The sequence below is a fragment of the Sus scrofa genome, chromosome 9 (assembly GCF_054392235.1).
Source record: "Sus scrofa isolate SSC_HxYL_T2T_F1_AM1 chromosome 9, Sscrofa_HxYL_maternal_Yorkshire_Landrace_v2.0, whole genome shotgun sequence".
Lineage (NCBI taxonomy): Eukaryota > Metazoa > Chordata > Mammalia > Artiodactyla > Suidae > Sus > Sus scrofa.
In genome coordinates this window covers 39,313,558-39,330,941 of record NC_139391.1, presented here as the reverse complement: position 1 = coordinate 39,330,941, position 17,384 = coordinate 39,313,558, and the positions used below count along the sequence as shown (strand labels likewise).

The following is a 17,384-nucleotide window of genomic DNA, read 5'->3' as shown; positions in this document are numbered from 1 at the left end:
GCATTAATATTGCACATTTGTTATAATGAGTGAATGAATCTATTATTATGAATTAAAGTCTACAGTTTGTTCAGATTTCCTTGGTTTTTTCCATAATGTCCTTTTCTGTTCCAGGATCCCATCCAGGACACCAAATGACATTTAGTTGTTAGGTCACCCTAGGCTCTTCTTGGTTGTGACTGTTTCCCAGGTTTCCTTGTTTTTGGTGGCCTGACAGTTTTGAGGAGTACTTGTCAGGTATATTGCAGGATGTTCTTCCACTGAGATTTGTCTGATTTTCTCATGATTGGACAGGAGTTAGAGTTTTTGGGGAGAAAGACCTCAGAGATAAAAATGTCCATATTGAGGAAGCAGTCGACAAATAATAAATGCTGGAGTGGGTGTGGAGAAAAAGGAACCCTCCTACACTGAATGTAAATTGGTGCAGCCATTATGGAGTGGCTTCCAGTATGGAAGTTCCTTTAAAAACTAAAAATAGAGTTAACATATAATCCTGCAATCCCACTACTGGGTAATATCTGGAGAAAACCATAATTGAAAAAGATACATGCACCCCAATGTTCATTGAAACACTATTTACAGTAGCCAAGATATGGAAGCAACTCAATGTCCATCAGCAGATTAAAGAGATAAAGATACGGTATATTTATACAATGGAATATTACCCAGCCTTAGAAAGAATGAAATAATGCCATTTGCAGCAGATAATCTTACTAGAGATTATCATAGTAAGTGAGGTAAGTCAAACAAACAGAGAAGGACAAATACCATATGATATCACTTAGTGGAATCCAAAAGAAATTTACTAATGAACTTATTTACAAAGTAGAAATGGACTCTCAGACATAGAAACAAACTTATAGTTATCAAAAGGGAAAGGTGAGGGATAAATTGTGGGTTTGGGATTAATATATACGCACAACTTGATATAAAATAGATAACCATGAAGACCTATTATATAGAACATGGAACTATACTCAATATTCTGTAATAACCTATAAAGGAAAAGAATCTGAAAAAAATAGACATATATGTATGTATAACTGAATCATTTTGATGCACACCTGAAACTAACACAACGTTGTAAATCAACTATACTTCAGTAAAACAAAACAAAACAAAACAAAACAAATAGGAGTTCCCTTTGTGGCTCAGTGGTTAACGAACCAGACTAGGATCCATGAGGTTGTGAGTTCGATCCCTGGCCTTGCTCAGTGGGCGTTGCCGTGAGTGTGGTGCAGCTTGGATCCGGTGTTGCTGTGGCTCTGGTGTAGGCCGGCAGCTACAGCTCCGATTCGACCCCTAACCATGGGTACGGAACTGAAATAGCAAAAAAAAAAAAAAAAAAAAAAAAAGAAAAAAAGAAAAAAGAAAAAATTGTTAACCATAAAAAGAGTGCATGCTGTAACCAGAACATGTCCCTGTTGATAATGATCCTGGTCACCTGGGTGAGGTCCTGTGTATCTGGTTTTCTCCATTGTAAAGTTACCCTTTTTTCTCTTTTTATGGCCACACCTGTGGCATATAGAAGGCCTCATGCTTGGGGTCGAATATGGAGCTGCAGCTGGTACCTATGCCACAACCCCAGCAACCTGGATCTGAGCTGCTTCTGTGACCTACACTACAGCTTGAGGCAACGCCAGATCTTTAACCCACTATGTAAGGCCAGGGATGGAACCCACATCCTCACAGACACTCTGTTGGGTTCTTAACCTGATGAGACAACAGGAACTCCTAAGTTTCTCTTTCATTTCTATCCTTCCCATACTCTATACTCCTTGGAAGGATGTCACTATGTGCATCCCACACTTGAGATGAAGAGACCTATGCTCTCCTTCCCTGTGGGTCGGTTACCTTTGCAAAGTGTGTGAAATTCTTCTGTGTAGGAGATTTGTCCTTTCTTTCCTATGTTTTAGTCATTCCATTGTTTATTTCCATCAATATGGACTCATGAATGTTGATTTCATACTTTGGGTTGAAAGTTTTGTTTTGTTGTTTTGTTTTTCTCCAAATGATCCACTGGTGACTGGTGGGAGCTTGTTCAGTTGGTTCCAGTGTCCTTTGATATAACCCATTATTGTGGACTTTAGATTTTTTTTTTAAAAAAAGCATTTCCCTACTTTGTGGTACTGGAAGACGCCTTAGGCTAATCTTCTCATCTTGCATATTTCTTCCTCTTTTTTTCATTTAAGTGAAAAAAGTTTATTGAGGATGTACTATACGCTTCTATGACCTTCCTGTATCTATATTGATTAGTCAGATCATAACTCTACTCTTCTTTCTTAAAATTTCAAATCTGTTCAGCTGCCTGTGTCTTTTCCTGGTCTTAGAATCAGCCAATTTCCCAAGGAGCCCTGGTTCCTTTGATGGGAGAATGGCCTTAGACACTTAAGATCTGGGCTCTGGTCTCTGATTTTTCAACTTACTTTCTCTTTCCTTTTCGGCTAAGTTTTCTCTTCCCTGCCCATTGACCACAGGGATTTCTCAAGAGCTAATTACACATTCGTGTCAGTAACAAAGAGTCTGGACTCTGCCTAAGAAATTCGTGAGAGGTCAAAAATGAATAATGCACAGTCATGGAGTTTAGTCTAGTGTGGGTTATAGACAGCCATAGAGATATAAAAGACAACCTCTAAAGATCCTCAAATGGAGTTCCAGTTGTGGAGCAGTGGAAACAAATCTGGCTAGTAACCATGAGGATGCGGTTTGATCCCCGGCCTAGCTCAGTGGGTCAGGGATTGGGCCTTGCTGTGACTGTGGTGTAGATTGAAGACTCTGCTCAGATCCCACTGTGGCTGTGGTGCAAGCTGGCAGCTGCAGCTCCAATTCAACCCCTAGTCTGGGAATTTCCATATGCTGCAGGTGCAGCCCTAAAAATAAATAAATAAAAATAAAGACCCCTAAGGAACGGGTGACTAATTCAGACTGTGGGATGTGGGAAGTCTCTGAGCTGGGAGTTGAAGGAAAGAATGTTCTAATTCTCTACAGTTGATTCCCAGACTCTTATAAAATATCCCTTGATACTGTAATACATCCTTATAAGAAGAGGCCCCCCTCTAGCTGCAGCAGCAATGGCTCTTCCCTTCAAGGCTTCCCTTCCAGTGTAGAAAGGAGCGGACTTCTTTTTCTCACCTGCTCTCCAGAGCCCTGAAAATACATGTGGCCCAGACGACTTCCATACTATTGTTAACATTTTTCTTTCCTAATTTAGGGGGTGGGTGCATGGGTGTTTGTTTTTGTATTTGCCATTCCTTTTTGTATGGCTGGGATAGTCCATAATAAAATGTGCCATGTGAATGGAAAACATAAAAAAGATGTGTGTGTGGCCCTGGCCTACGTGACCCTGCATCTTTGCTTCTGGGGCGAAGACTGTCCTGCCAGATGCCTGCCACTCCCAGCCTGGAGCTGGGGAAAGTGCAGCTGGTTTGGGCCAGATGGGCCTCCCAGAGCCTGTCGGACCAGGGGTTGCTTGGTGCTGATGACTCAACCCCTCAGTGGTGTGACCTATAGAACCCTACCCCTACCCTCTGCCCCCCATTCATTTTGCCTCCCTCCTCCTCAAGGCTCACCTCTGACACCCACTGAGCCTTACAGCAGTGACATAGTGACATCCTTGTCTCTCAGCAGGGACTTGCTGCTGGAGCCATCCTGCGAGGGCCAGGATGGAACTTGAAGTCTGGAGAATTAACCCCCTTCTTTGTGGCAGCATCTTTGCCTCCGTAAAAGTGAACTCAAACTTCCTTATCTCCCATCGAAAGCCACCTGTGAACAAAAACCTGAAAAGGGCAGCTCTAGTTCTGGCAGCAGCCAAGAAAAACCAAAGGTCCTGCCAGCAGCCAAGGCAGGTGAGAGACAGGCCAAGCAGTGGGTCTGTTGGGGTTGCTGCACCAGGCCAGTGGTAGGATGTTTGCTTGAGTCACTGGGGGGGACGATGGAGAGTGATGCCAGCACCTAGTGCATGCAGGCTGGTAACCATGATGTTTCGTTTGCAAGGCTAAACTATAGAGCCTTTGGTCCCCGGACATTGCTCTCATACTGGCGATGGGGTTGGTGGCTCTTGAGAAGAGCTTTTTAGCTGGCGTGATAAACACACTTGCAAATTCCCTCCTTTTGAACCAGATTGACCAACAGAATGTGGACAACATGAAATTCTGAAAGTTCTGAGCCTAGATCATATGAAGCCCAGTTCTTTTAACATTCTCTTTGGGAGCCTTGATCTGCTATGTTAGAAATACCATTATCCTGAGACTGTCATACTGAAGACCACAGGAAGACCCTTTGGTCAACAATCCCAGCTGAGCCAAGCCTTCCAGCTGCACCTACCAGGGCATAAGACCTGAAAGTATAACCATCTTGGGCCCCCAGATCATCCTACTGGCCAGCTGAAGACCACAGGGTAACCCCTGCTGATGCCCCATAGAACAGAAAAATTGCCCTGCTGAGCCCTGAACACCTTTCTGAACTACTACATTGAGAGACAGAATAAAATGATTGTTGTTTCACGCATCTAGGTGTGGGGATTGTTTGTTACACAGCCGTAGATAACTGAGACAGCCAGGGCAGCTCCATCTAGGCCACACTTGTCTGATTATTGACTTCCAAATCTTGAATCAATATAAGAGACGGGAATCATGGCTCATTCTCAAAGTGACCTGGCAGAGGGTTGGAACCAAGTCTAAATAGTGTCTTAGAGGCTCTCTCCTGAGGCAGACTCTGAGTCCTAGGGGCAAAATGCTCAGGTCAATGAACTGATGTTTGCAGTGACTCCCAAGAGCTAAGAGTGCATAAATGGAGGGGCTGGGTGAGTCTGGGAGGGAAAGCCCTAGGGGGCTGAATACGGAAAGAGGAAGAGGATCTGCTTGGAAGACCAGTTAAAGGAGGGGCTGGATTTCGGAGTAGGCATGGGTTAAGTGCTTCCCCAGGGAAAGAAAAGGGGACTCCGGGGGTCCGGGAAGCCTAGCGCTGGTGCCTGGCTGGCACCTCTTCCCTGGCCCCACCCGCCACTGTCACTGTGCTTGGATCGCTTTAAAGGGTTCTGCTGGGCATCCGGTGATCTCACATGAACAGTGCAGGTGCAGGCCTGGCCCGTAAACCACAACCAATGGGGCCTGTGCGGCCACAATGCACAGGGCAGAGCCTCCAGAGGGGGATAAAGGGCGATTATTTGTTTAGCATCATTAGCAGGAGTCCCAGAGCCCGTCCAAAAGCAAAGCAGAAACTTTTGTATTAAGGAGATTAAACCTTCAACTCAGCTGAGAAGGCTCTGCAGTGTGGAGCGGCTTTGTTGTGCCCGGCAACGTGTGTGATTATATGCAAATCACCAGGAGGCCTCACTGGGGTCCTGACCACAGGGGCTTAGCTGCCCGCCGGGTGGGAGGGATGGATGTGCGGGAGAAGCACAGCCGCTAGGGTTGGCCAGGCAGCACCCAGCACCCCAGGCAGGGGAAGCCTGTTTTTTCCTCGAGTTCAGGAAACTGGGGTTTTGAAAAAGTGTTTAAAATGTTGATCAAAGATTTCTGTTGGGTGGGTAAGAGTGTGGGGACAGAAGTGCCACCAGAAAAGTATAAGTGGAAATTTAGGGCAATGACCAGTGGGGATGGGGGAGGGTCTTCCATCCGGGGACCCTCTGACTGCATCACTGACGGAATTGTCTAGCATTCTATTTTGGAACTTGGAAAAACACATGTGGTCGCCAAGGAGATGGGGTCGTGTTTTGTTTTCTTGTTTCCTTTTCCCTTAACTGTCTGCCAGGATCCTTTACTGGCCATTCAGAAGGACCTAGGATAATTATCTTGGATTATTGATCCAGAAAATAGTTGATGTCTGTTCTGTGCAAGGCACAGTGCTAGGTGCCAGGGCCAGGGAGCTGTGCTTGGTCAGCGAGAACAGATGAATAAGATATCTCTGTTGTTCGGAACTTTACAGATAAGATGTGTACCCAGATAGCAAAAATGCCTGGTGGAATTTGGTAAGGGCTGGAAGAAATGCCCCAGGAGAATGGTTGGCTTCTGTCGGAAGGGGCCAAGGAAGGCTTCACAGAGCCAAGCCTTGAAGGTCTGGAGGCCAGACCAGGCAAGGGGTGGGAACTACGTGAGCCCAAAGGTTCAGGTTGGAAAACACAGGGTGCAAGCTAGCAACATGCACTGGGTCCCACGTGTATCTAGGGACTGGGCAAAGCAGCTTCTGCATGCCAGGGCCCAAGTTCCCTTTCTGTCCTAGAATTTAGCCTGCATAAATAGGAATTATCCAACTATTCCATGAATGAATCTTGGGGTCCAGGACCCTGTGTCAGCATGGGCAGAACTACCAGGGGGTGGCCACAGAGACTTCTGTGTCGCACCTGCTGGTGGCTTGGTGGGTGCCCTGGCATGCTTCTTTGCCTTTTCCCTCAGCTGCATCTTCGGCTGCTTTTAGGTCCTTGTAGACAGAGTCTTCTTGGACACCTCCAAGGCTGCACTTGCAGGTGGACATCAAATGTTGTCCAGTAGGGCTCAGGAGTGACAGCCATGTTTCCCCCCTTAGCCTGGCTGGGGTCCCGCAGGTGTGAGCATGAGTGTAGAGGGAGGTGGGCCTTGGCAGGTAAGATGTCTGTGATGCTGATCACTCAGGACATGGCTAAGAAGAAACTCAGGAAGGCTGGCTCGTCAAGTCACTAATCTGAGAAACTGGGCAGAGTGGTAGAAGCAGGGAAGAGACACAGGAAGAAAGCCAGGGGGTCTAGCCTGAGTCACTGAAGGCGGTTGGGTGCAGAGGATGGCTGCCGCTGTGTCCCACTGGTGCTCTAGCCTCAGGTGTAGGCAGCAAGGATGCTCAGGCACTTACCAGCCCCTATGCACTGGCGTGGGCCCAGTGTATCCCCAGAGGGAGAGGCCCCAGTCTTCTAGTTGAGCACAGCTCTTATGGCCAGATGGGAAGAGTGAGATTTGGGAAGGAGAAACATTTGCTTTCAAAACACAGAAGCTCTGGAGTTCCCGCTGTGGTGCACCCAGACGGGCAGCGTCTCTGGGGCCCTGGGACTCAAGTTTGATCCCTAGCCGGGCACAGTGGGCTAAGGATCAGGCGTTGCACCTGAGGCATAGGTCGTGGCTGCAGACGGGATCTGATCCCTGGCCCGGGAACTTCCATATGCCACAGGGTGGCCAAACCAAACCAAACCAAACCAAACCAAACCAAAACAAGAGAAACTCCATCCTTTTCCAGAACTCCTGTATTCCAGTTCCCGCAGGAGCACCTGCCTCAGCAGGGAGCCTCTTCCGGGGCAGTAAAAAGCCAGGGTCACTCTGGCCTTTCTTCCCAATCCCCTTCTCTCCTTTTGCCAGAAGCTTCTGTGAGCATTGTGTCTCTGGATTCGGTGGGGGCATAATAATAGACGGAGGCCAAAACAACAATCTCCCCCTGAAACAAACCAAATCGCTCTTTGGAACTGCCGTCCTGCCCCATGGGAGAAGCAGCTGTTTCTGTGAGGGTGAGGGTGGGGGAAACGTTGGGGGCTCCAGACCAATGGGAGGCAGGCTGGAAGAGTCCCAGATGATGGAGGAGTTAAAGGGTATTTTGCAAAGATATTGTCGGGACTTGGATTGGATAAAAGAGGCCGGCAGACGGGCAGTTCAGCTGCGAGGCTTTTGTTCTGCCCTGCAGCGTCTGCTTTCCACACAACCCTCAGGGTGGGGTGACGGGGGGAGGGGGGGAAACACGCTGTCTGCCATCTGCAGGAGAAATACAACAAACACCCACACGCGAGCCAACGGAAACTCTCGGCAAAACAAACAGTGCCAGGAGTGAGGCAGGGAGGGCAAGCCCCAGAGGTGAGGGGCACCTGCCGGTTCGGGCCTGGGAGCGAGGGGTCAGGCGAGGGCTGGAGCCTCCAGCTGCCAGGAGAAAGCCTCTCATTCATTCGGCTGCCAGGTTGGAAAGCCAGGGGGTTGCAGAGCTAGTGTTAGTTATCACCCCCTCTACGGATCGCCAACACCAGGGATCAGGCGGCCGGGTATGCAGTGATGGACCGTGTGAGAGAGTCAGGGAGCCTGGGTTCCACTCCACCCCTTCAGTGACTGCCTCCCTGAGCCTCCTGGTTCTGCATCTGTAAAATGGGGGAGCTGATAATGCCCAACTTGGAAGGCTGTTAGGAAGCTCGAAATGATGTCTGCCAAAAGTACTTGGTAAATGCAGAATTCTGCACGAACCCGGGTTGCTATTGACATTTTACTTCTGGGGCTGACCGTTTGCTCGCAGGTGCTTGCTCCAGACCATGCATCCGTCAGTGGGAGGCCCACAGTCTGGGCAGAGGCTTGCAGCCGGGTGCGGGGGCCTGGGTCGCTGAAGAAAGCAGGAACTGCGACGGCACGGGGTGGGGGTGGGGTACAGAGTTAGGTCTGATGGTTTGGTGGCGTTCAACACCGGGCCTGGTCTTCCTCTCGGGGTTGAGGGCTGGACTATGGATTTTCTCCCCCATTCCGGGGAGAGGGAGAGTGGGGGGGGTGGGAGGTGGATGAGGGGTGGAGGTGGGGGAAAGGCAGCACCCCCCCGCCCCCCGGCGTCCACGCCCCAGGGCGGTGAGTGGCAGCTGGAGGCCGCTGTCTGCAAACCTGCTGGGACAGGGCAGGCGGCTTGTTTGCTCTTCCCAGGGCCAAGCCTTGTGGGCCGGACCCAGAAGTATTGTATTACTCAGCCAAAGCATTCCTCTCCTCGCCTGTCTCCATTTATAAAGGGAAATAAAACCCGGAGGTATATGCTCTCTTGGCCCCAAGCCAGGTCCTCAAGTATCTTTTCTGCGGAGCTGCTCTCCCAGGGCAGGGTGCAGCCCCCAGGAAAGCAAGAGCCCTTCTTCCACTCTCCCTTCAGGTGGTGTTGGTGGTGGGCCTTCTCCCATCACCACCTGCCCCCAAGAGGCCCTGGATTCTCCAGCACTAGCCTTGAAGGCTGAGTCCTTGAGGGCAGAGCGGGGCTGGGAGCTTCCCTGGGCCCAGCCGAAGCCCGAGCTGGCTTTCTGGGTTTCCATCCCAGCCCTGAGGGGTGCTGGTGCTGGTGCATCCCGGCAAAGGGACCAAAGATGCGTTTTGCCTTTGTCTGTGGCCTGGTGCCCTCGTGTCTATGGGCTTGGAGAACCTCAGACAGGTTTTGACCCCTTCAGGGCTTGTACTGCCACCCTTGAGTTCTGGTTAGAACTAGGCAGCCCTGGGGAAGCCTGCACCAGCCTCTCTGAGTTGCCTTTTGCTGGAGAGTCCCAGGACTATGTGAGGTCTGCCCTTTAGAAGCCGCAGAGCTGGGATGGCTGGTGGAATGGGAGCGATGCAGGGAGAACCATAGGGGAGGGGCTGGATAAAGTTATCATCCTGGGGTTGGGACTGCGAGGACCTCAGAGATTCCCTGCCTCCCACCACCTCCTGGATGTACAGGCCTTTTTGTAACTGGAGGAAGAGGGACCTCTGGGAAACTGGGACTTGAGTCTGCCAGTGCTACTAATTCACCGTGGACAAACCATTTCATGTCGCTCTACCTCAGTTTCTTCATTTGTAAAATAAGGAAATCAGAGTGGATGATGTGTAAGGTCCCTTTTCTCTTTGATGTACATTTTAGGACCATCGTCTACCTCTGGTTTATGAATAAATGGGCACCACCTCTTTTCCACCTCCTCTTCCAGGAAGTCTGCCTGGCTTGACCCAGCTGAGATGGCCAGGATTTCTAGAACTACTCCTAGGAGGGACAGCTACATTACTTGAGAAATCACAGTAATAAGATTCATTTTCCGAGGAATATGAAAGTTTATGTTTTTTCAACAGTGAAGGACGGTGTATAATTCAATTTGGCTGGCACACTTGTCCGCCTCCAAACATGTTCCCGTCTTCTCTGTCTAGCAGGATAAATCTTCGACTTGTTAGTTTCTTTCCTGTCTGCTCTTCTCTTTCCATCCTATTTCAATATCGCATTGCAATTTAGCTTGCCTTGTGTTTGTTTAGTATCCATAGCCCAGCTTGGAGTGATTTGGGTGTAGGGACCATGATCCCCATTTTTTCGTGTCACCCACAGTGAAATGCCTTGCTCAGCAGCATTGTCCAAGAGTGTTAGTGCCTGAGAGCCAGCCATGCTCTCCAGCTCCAGGAGCAGTGCCCGGCACACAGTAATGCCCAGTGGGTATTTGCTGAAGGCACAGAATATCAAAGGCATGAAGACTAGGTGCTCACAAGTGCTTCCTGGTTTGCACTGAACCTCTCTCTCTCTTGCTGCTGCCCTTGGACTAACTAGTCTAAGAGTCTTCTTCTTCCTCTTCTCTCCCATCTCCCCCTTCTCTCCCCTCCCCCTCCATTCCCTCTCCCTTCTCCCCTCCCCTCTTCTCCCCTCCTTCTCCCCCTCCTTCTCCTCTTTCTTCCGCCTCCTGCAGTCTCCTTGGCTCTAGCTCTCAGTGTTCCTTGACACTCCGTCTCTAGCTTCTGCTCCCATCCTTCTCATGTCCTTTGGGAACCACAGCCACCCTCTGTGACGGCATCTACTTCTTTCATGCTGATGGCTATAAAGTGTGTCCTTAGCCCTGAACTTTGCTAAGGTTCTTACACCTCCCGTTGGCTGGTGGTTAATTAACAGAATCACAGAATATTCATGCTGGAAGGAGACTTAGAAGGCATCTAATTGGATCCCTTACATAAACTTCCCAGGCTTTTCTCTGCTCCCATCAGTTCCCTCTCAAGGCAGGCCATTTCCTTGCTGTCCAGCCCCAGGGGTTGTCCTGCATCTTGCTTCTGTCTTTTATCTGTCCTCTTGTCTAAATCATAAGCTTCTCAACAGCAGTGGCTCTATCTTATGTGACTCAATTAATCTCCCTTTTGAAATAGTAATTATTTGATAATATGACAATCGGAATATTGGAACTTTGATGAGAGGTGCTACTCCCTAAGTTTTGGGGGTCCTCCCCTTTCTTCTAGTTTTGGGATCAGAAAGCCCAGGGCTGAATTCCAACTCCACCTGTCAGTCAGCAGCTATGAACCTTTAGGAAAGCTTCTTCTCTGAGTCTTGATTTCCTCATCTCCAAAGCAGTGAGAATAGCAGGACATTTCTCACAGGCTTAGTACGTGGACTCAAGAGATACTGCAAATTCATTATTATTATTATTATCATTTTTTGTCTTTTTAGGGCTGCACCTGCAGCATATGGAGGTTCCCAGGCTAGGGGTCTGATCGGAGCTGTAGCCGCCGGCCGACGCCACAGCCACAACAACGCAGGATCTGAGCTGCATCTGCGACCTACACCACAGCTCATGGCAATGCCGGATCCTTAACCCACTGAGTGAGACCAGGGATCAAACCCGAGTCCTCATGGATGCTAGTCGGGTTCGTTAACTGCGGGGCCACGACAGGAACTCCAGATACTGCAAATTCAGTGCTTAGTACAGGATCTGACACGTATCAGGGGCTCTCAAGATAGGAATTATTATTATTAGGTTGACATTAATATTGAACCTGAGGGTCAAGGCCAGCCACCAAACAGTGTGCAGCTCTTGCCCTGTACTTCCTTGTCCCCTTTTCACGTCTCAAAAAGTACTGAAACCATAGTCCTCCTTTATTTCCTGGGTCGAGATACGAGGATCCATTAGTTCTCCTTTCAGATAAGTCCGTGAATTTCTTCTTCTGGATACAGAACCATTCTGTCACTGACACAGACACTATGGGGCACAGAAGAGAAGAAAGGAAACTGAGTGTGTGAGGCCCTTGCTGAGCTGCTAACATGCCGGTGCCTGCCCTCGAGGAGCTTGTAGTCTGGTGGTAAGGAAAGGCCGGTGTCTGGGGAATCCTTTGGAAACAGGGAAGGAGGCCCATGCAGCCGAGAGGCCCTTTAATGTGTTGGTGAAGAGGTTAGGCCTGGCATCCCAGAGACCAGGGTTCTAATCTCGGTTCTGCCACGTGCTTCTTGTGGGACTTTGAGGAAGTCACACAGCCTCTCCAGGTCTCAGTGGCCTCATCTGGGCTCCTCTGTGACGTTTAAAGGCGGACGCACACTGAAGAGTGGTCAGCGTGGTGCACGCACGCCGTGTAGCGAGGGCTCCCAAAGCCTTAACTTCTGTTGTTATTATGTGGTCTCTGAATTCAGAAAAGAAGCTCACCAAGGCCTGAACTGATGCAGAGGGATGGAGTTTAGATCAATGAAGAGGAGAGGCGAATGCCCTGTAGATGGGAAACAAACCAAACCAAACAACAACAGCATGGTTCCAAAGACTAAGACATGTTTAAGGACCATGAGAGGTGTCAGGATGCGAGCAGAGAGCATGATCTGGAAGATATGGGAAATGCAGGGGACCAGCTGGAGACCTGAGGTCAGGGAGCTGCTTCCTTGTCACCTCTGTTGTGCCTCGAGTGGCACTTCCCTCAGCCAGTGCTGCTCGTCTGCTCTGAAATTCTTGGAGTAATTAGATGGGCCCGTGTCTTTCACAGCTAATGAATTTCACGGATTTACTACCTTCTTAAGTGTTTTCATTCAGAGCACTTAAGAGCCTGGCTCCAAGCTCTATACATATCTCTTTTTCCTCATAGCTTCAGATTTGGTCAGCAAATTCATGGGAACCTTATCTGTATGTTTATGAGAAGATAGGCGCCATCTTCCTTCTTAGCCTTTATCTTCCAGCCTCATTTTGGAGTCAGACAGCCTGGCTTCACCAGTTACTGTGTGACCTGGAGCAAGTTTCTTCACCTCCCATCTCCATGTCCTCACGTGTAGAATCTGAGTCATTTGCCAGTAATCCATTTATTGCTGCTCAGAAACACGTCCCCCTTCCCCACCTGCACTGCAACATCTGTGGCTGGACTCGGAGCCTTGCTGCCTCCAGAGAGTGTGAAGTGAAGCTTTGTCAGTAGAGGGCGCTAGCTCCCAAGTAGGCTCTGATGAGGAATGACTTAAAAGACACGGGGGGTTTCCTTGGGGGGTGAAAAAAATGTCTGGAATTCGATAGGGTGATGGTGGTGCAACATTGTGACTGTCCTGAGAGTCACATAATTGTACACTTGAAAGTGCTTTTTTAAAAATTATTTTCTATGGAAATACAGTTGCTTTACCATGTCATGTTAGTTTCAGATGTGCAGCAAAGTGATTCGGTTATATATATACATTTAGCCATTCTCTTCCAGAGCCTTTTCCCATATAGGTTCTTACAGAATATTACGTAGAGTGACAATGGTGAACTTGATGTTGTATGACTTTTACCTCAATAAAAATCCGTAGGTTGTGGTGAAGCCAGAACAAATTAGTGAACGGGGAATATTTAGAACAAGTGCTTGGGACAAAGTGAGGGGTCTATTACAATGACTGTAATTTTGATTCATTATTTAGTGGGTTATCACAGGACCTGCTTTTTGCTGAGCGACCGAGACCCTTGCACTGTCTTCCTGGTTTGCACAGCCTGGCTGCCGGGGCTTTTCCTGTGTTTCCTGCTGGTGTCTCTCCAGCTGGCCCTCTGGGAGCAGAGTGAATGTGGACACTCCCACTTCTCCAGAATTGCTCCAGACAGCTGATGCCCAAGGCTGGGATCAACCCCTCAGTAGGTAAGAGGGACGTCAAAAGAGAGGGTCTGGGGTCTGGGCTTGTGTCCCGGGGCCCTGGACATTGGCGTCAAAGTGTAAAGGGATAATGAACAGCACTGATGATGCCCTACTGTTCTCCCTGGCCTCTGCCCTGGTCTGCTGTCCCCATGTGGGGACTATGGACCAGGCCCTCAGTCCTCAGTTCCTCCTGCAAAGAGAAGGGGATGTCTGATTGGAGGCTCTGCAGGGCTCTGTGGTCTGCGGGGCCTGCATCAGCTCCCAGGACAGGGATGCAGGGAAAAGCAGCAGGAACAACAGGGTAGGGTTTGGAACCATCCTGAAGGCTGATGTGGGGCATATCTTTCTCTTGGATACGATCACAGGTGAGGATGGAGGGAGGAACACTGGAGAAGGGTGAAGAGGTGTAGACACAGACCTCGATCCCTTCATCCTCTTCCCTTTCCATCTGTGAAAGAGCCCTTGTGGTGCACGTGGCCTAGCAGACCAGTATTTCTCTTCTATCTTCTGTCATTCACCCAAAGCCTGGTTTTCAGGACGGCCCTAACTCGGAACTGTTCTGTGCCGATCTTACCTACGTGCTGGTCAGGGCACTTGTCCTGACTCTCAGTTGTGACAATATAACCATTTGTCAAACCCTTCTCCCTACAGCTTCACCTTCAGATGGGGCTGCTGGCGGGGGCTTGCCAGGGAGCTGGAGCGGATCATGCCACTGCCTTGGGGGGGGCCTCCCTAAAGAGCCCCGTGAGTCCTCAGCCTGATGCTGTGGGCGGGGAGCCCTGAAAGTGTGGGCCTTGGGCTGTGACACCTCTTCCATGCTGTTTCCATTTTCCATGAAGCTGGCTCAGGAAGGCCCAGGGAGCACATACCCGTGTAAAAGTTAGGGAAACTAGCCACCCGCTTTCAGAGCCCATGCATCAGACCCCTGTGTCTGTGGGGTAGCCTCAGCTTCTGGGTGGCATAGGTTTTGGGGTCCCTGAGCTGTCAGGACACCCATCTGAGGACTCCCCTTGGACCTCCCCTCAGACACAGTTACCAAACATGTTTTTCATCTTGATTAATCTTCTTCTCTTCTCACGTTTCTCAGGTCACAGCTGCATTGTTATCTGATGGGCTCATTGCCAGCTCCATGAAGCCTGTCAGTTACAAAGGGTGGATTAGCAGCAAAAGAATATTTATTAGAAAAAAACAATCCCTTCTTATTCTTCTGTCTTTTTATGTGGAGTTTGCCATGTATTGCCTGGGTGCGATGAGAGCAACCTTCTGCGAGCTGGGAGCAGAGGTCCCATGTTTGCATTACTGGCAGTTCTGGGGGTGGCAGTGGTTCTCCTTACCAGCTGTGGACCAGCTCTCCCAGTTGCTCCCGGAGACTTCTGCCCAATTTCACAGCCCAGAGACATCCATACTGTGCCTGGTTCTCTCCAGATGGAGGAGAATCCTTTTGTGAAGGGATCTCACTTCCCCCTAATCTCCAGAGCTGGACGTGAGTAGAGAACCGATCACTCAATAATGACATTTCAAGTGAGCAGTCCACTTTGCGAGGGTGTGTTGCATGACATTATGAGAGAAGACAGATGTTCTAATTTAAAAAACAAGGATGCAGCGGTGACTTTTCTTCCCCCTTTATGAAGAAACGCTCCCACTGAGGGAATTCCAGTCTCCAAGGAAACCAGTTCCCTTGTGGGAAATTGCTTTTCATTCTGTTTTTGAGACTTTGGTGGTGGGATCGCAAGTTGAAGGTCTTTGCCTTTGGCTGCTGCACACCTGAGCCATGTCCCGATCGTGGCCCTCAGAGTCCCTGGGACATCCCAGAGGACATGCTGCGTCAGGGCACATGCATTTTGAGCAAACTGTGAAACATCAGCTTTCCCACCCCAGGCTGGGAGCTGCCGGCCAGACCTGCCTGGGCCCACCTGTGTCTGATGTGGTGTGATACTGGGGCGGGTGAGTGGGGGAGGCCCCGAATGCTGGTCAAGAGCTTGACTTCTGATCTGGTCTTTCTGATGCCAGTAGTGGTCATTATCTGGAATCTGGGCCTGCCTGGGCTCTGGGCATGATGGGGAAACAGACAAATCAGGACCTCTGGATCAGGAGTCAGGGCCTCTGGCATGTGGAGGAAGAATCATTGTCGGAGGAGGAACCTAGCAAAAGTCTTAGAACTACAAGGGACATTGGGGGTGAAGACCCCAAATCTTGCCTCCACTAGCATCCGATTCTCCTTCGTTAGGGGTGAAGACCCCAAATCTTGTCTTCATTAGCATCTGAATCCCCTTCGCTAGGCCCACTTCATTTTTCCCACTTACTTCTTCTGTATTCTCTATTTCGTGGTCTCCTGGGGGAGAATTGATGGTTTGGAGAAGAGAAAATGACGTTCCAAAGAGCTTTGAAAACATTAAGAGATAATAGCAGGTAATAGGGTCTTGGAAGTTCTGGGCCAGGGGTCAAATCAGAGCTGCAGCTGCCAGTCTACACCACAGCCACAGCAACACCAGATCTGAGCTGCATATCTTCAACATACACAACAGCTTGCAGCAATGCTGGATTCTTAACCACTGAACATGGCCAGGGACCGAACAGGCATCCTCACAGACACTATGTTGGGTTCTTAACCTGCTGAGTCACAATGGGGACTCCTAGGTGCTAGGGTTGAGGCGATGTAACTGCTCACTCGCTAGTGCTCCTTTACCATTTTTCATTTTACTTTCCCTTCCCGCTGCCCCCCACTTTTATTTTTATTTTTTAAATTTTTCACTTTTTTGTCTTTTTGTTTTTTCTAGGGCCACACCTGTGGCATATGGAGGTTTCCAGGCTAGGGGTCGAATTGGAGCTGTAACCACCGGCCTACGCCACAGCCACAGCAATGCCAGATCCGAGCTGTGTCTGTGACCTACAGCACAGCTCAGGGCAACGCTGGATCCTTAACCCACTGAGTGAGACCAGGGATTGAACCCACAACCTCATGGTTCCTAGTCAGATTCATTAACCACTGAGACATGATGGGAACTCCAGTCCCCCACACCTTTGAATTGAATATTGTTGATTTACAATGCTGTGTTAGTTTCTAGTGTGCAGCACAGTGATTCAGTTATACATATATATACATGGCCTTTTTCCACATTCATTTCATTACGATTTATCACAGGATGTTTACTATAGTTCCTGTGCTAATCAGCAGGGCCGTGTTTGTTATCTCCTTTATGTATAGTAGTGTATATCTGCTAATCCCGGACTCCTAATTTATCCCTCCCCAGACTCCCTTTCCCCTTTGATAACCCATAAGTTTGTTTTCTATGTCTGTGAGTCTGTTTTGTAAATAAATTCATTTGTGTCATATTTCAGATTTAGGCGATACGTGGTATTTGTCTTTCTCTGTTTGACTTCTGATCATCTCTTGGTCTATCCACATGGCTGCAAATGCCCACGGGCCCTCTCTTCATGGTTTCTTGGCTATTCTTACCTCTCTTCAGAGAGAAGAGCTCTTGTTTCTTTGGTGGGTAAGACACCAGGCACACTCTGCTTTAACCTGTCATCTCCTTTCCATCCCAATGTATTCCTCTGACTCTCTGGTTTTGGATAATGACATCAACATCCTCCAAGTCACCCAGGCTTGAGAACCTAGACCAGTTTGATGCTTTCTTTGCCCTGCCATCCACATCCGGCTGGTTCCCAAATCGGTGTGGTCTACTTGAGTGGTATCGCTTCCATTCACACCTTTATTGTCCTTCCTATTTATTGCCCTGGTTTTGGTCATAATCTCTCATCTAGGTTACTGCAATAGCTTCCTAACTGGACTTTCCATTTTTTCCTCTTCCTTTTTAAATTTGTCTTGTATGCCAGGGCCAGATTAATTTTGCAAAAGTGTCT

The 17,384-nt window shown here is 49.0% G+C and overlaps 1 protein-coding gene across 3 annotated transcripts in view; it reads left to right on the top strand.

Moving 5' to 3' along the window:
- Window positions 1-17,384, top strand: part of BTG4 (BTG anti-proliferation factor 4) — a 205,705-nt gene that overhangs the window by 161,114 nt on the left and 27,207 nt on the right. For 2 of the 3 annotated variants that reach the window (XR_014815246.1, XR_014815245.1), the window contains 2 exons: window positions 3,625-3,841; window positions 13,312-13,523. The exons of the other annotated variant lie outside the window; for it this stretch is intronic. The gene's annotated coding sequence lies outside the window, so the exon portion shown is untranslated. The remainder of the gene's footprint in view (window positions 1-3,624; window positions 3,842-13,311; window positions 13,524-17,384) is intronic. 3 annotated transcript variants of the gene reach the window in all.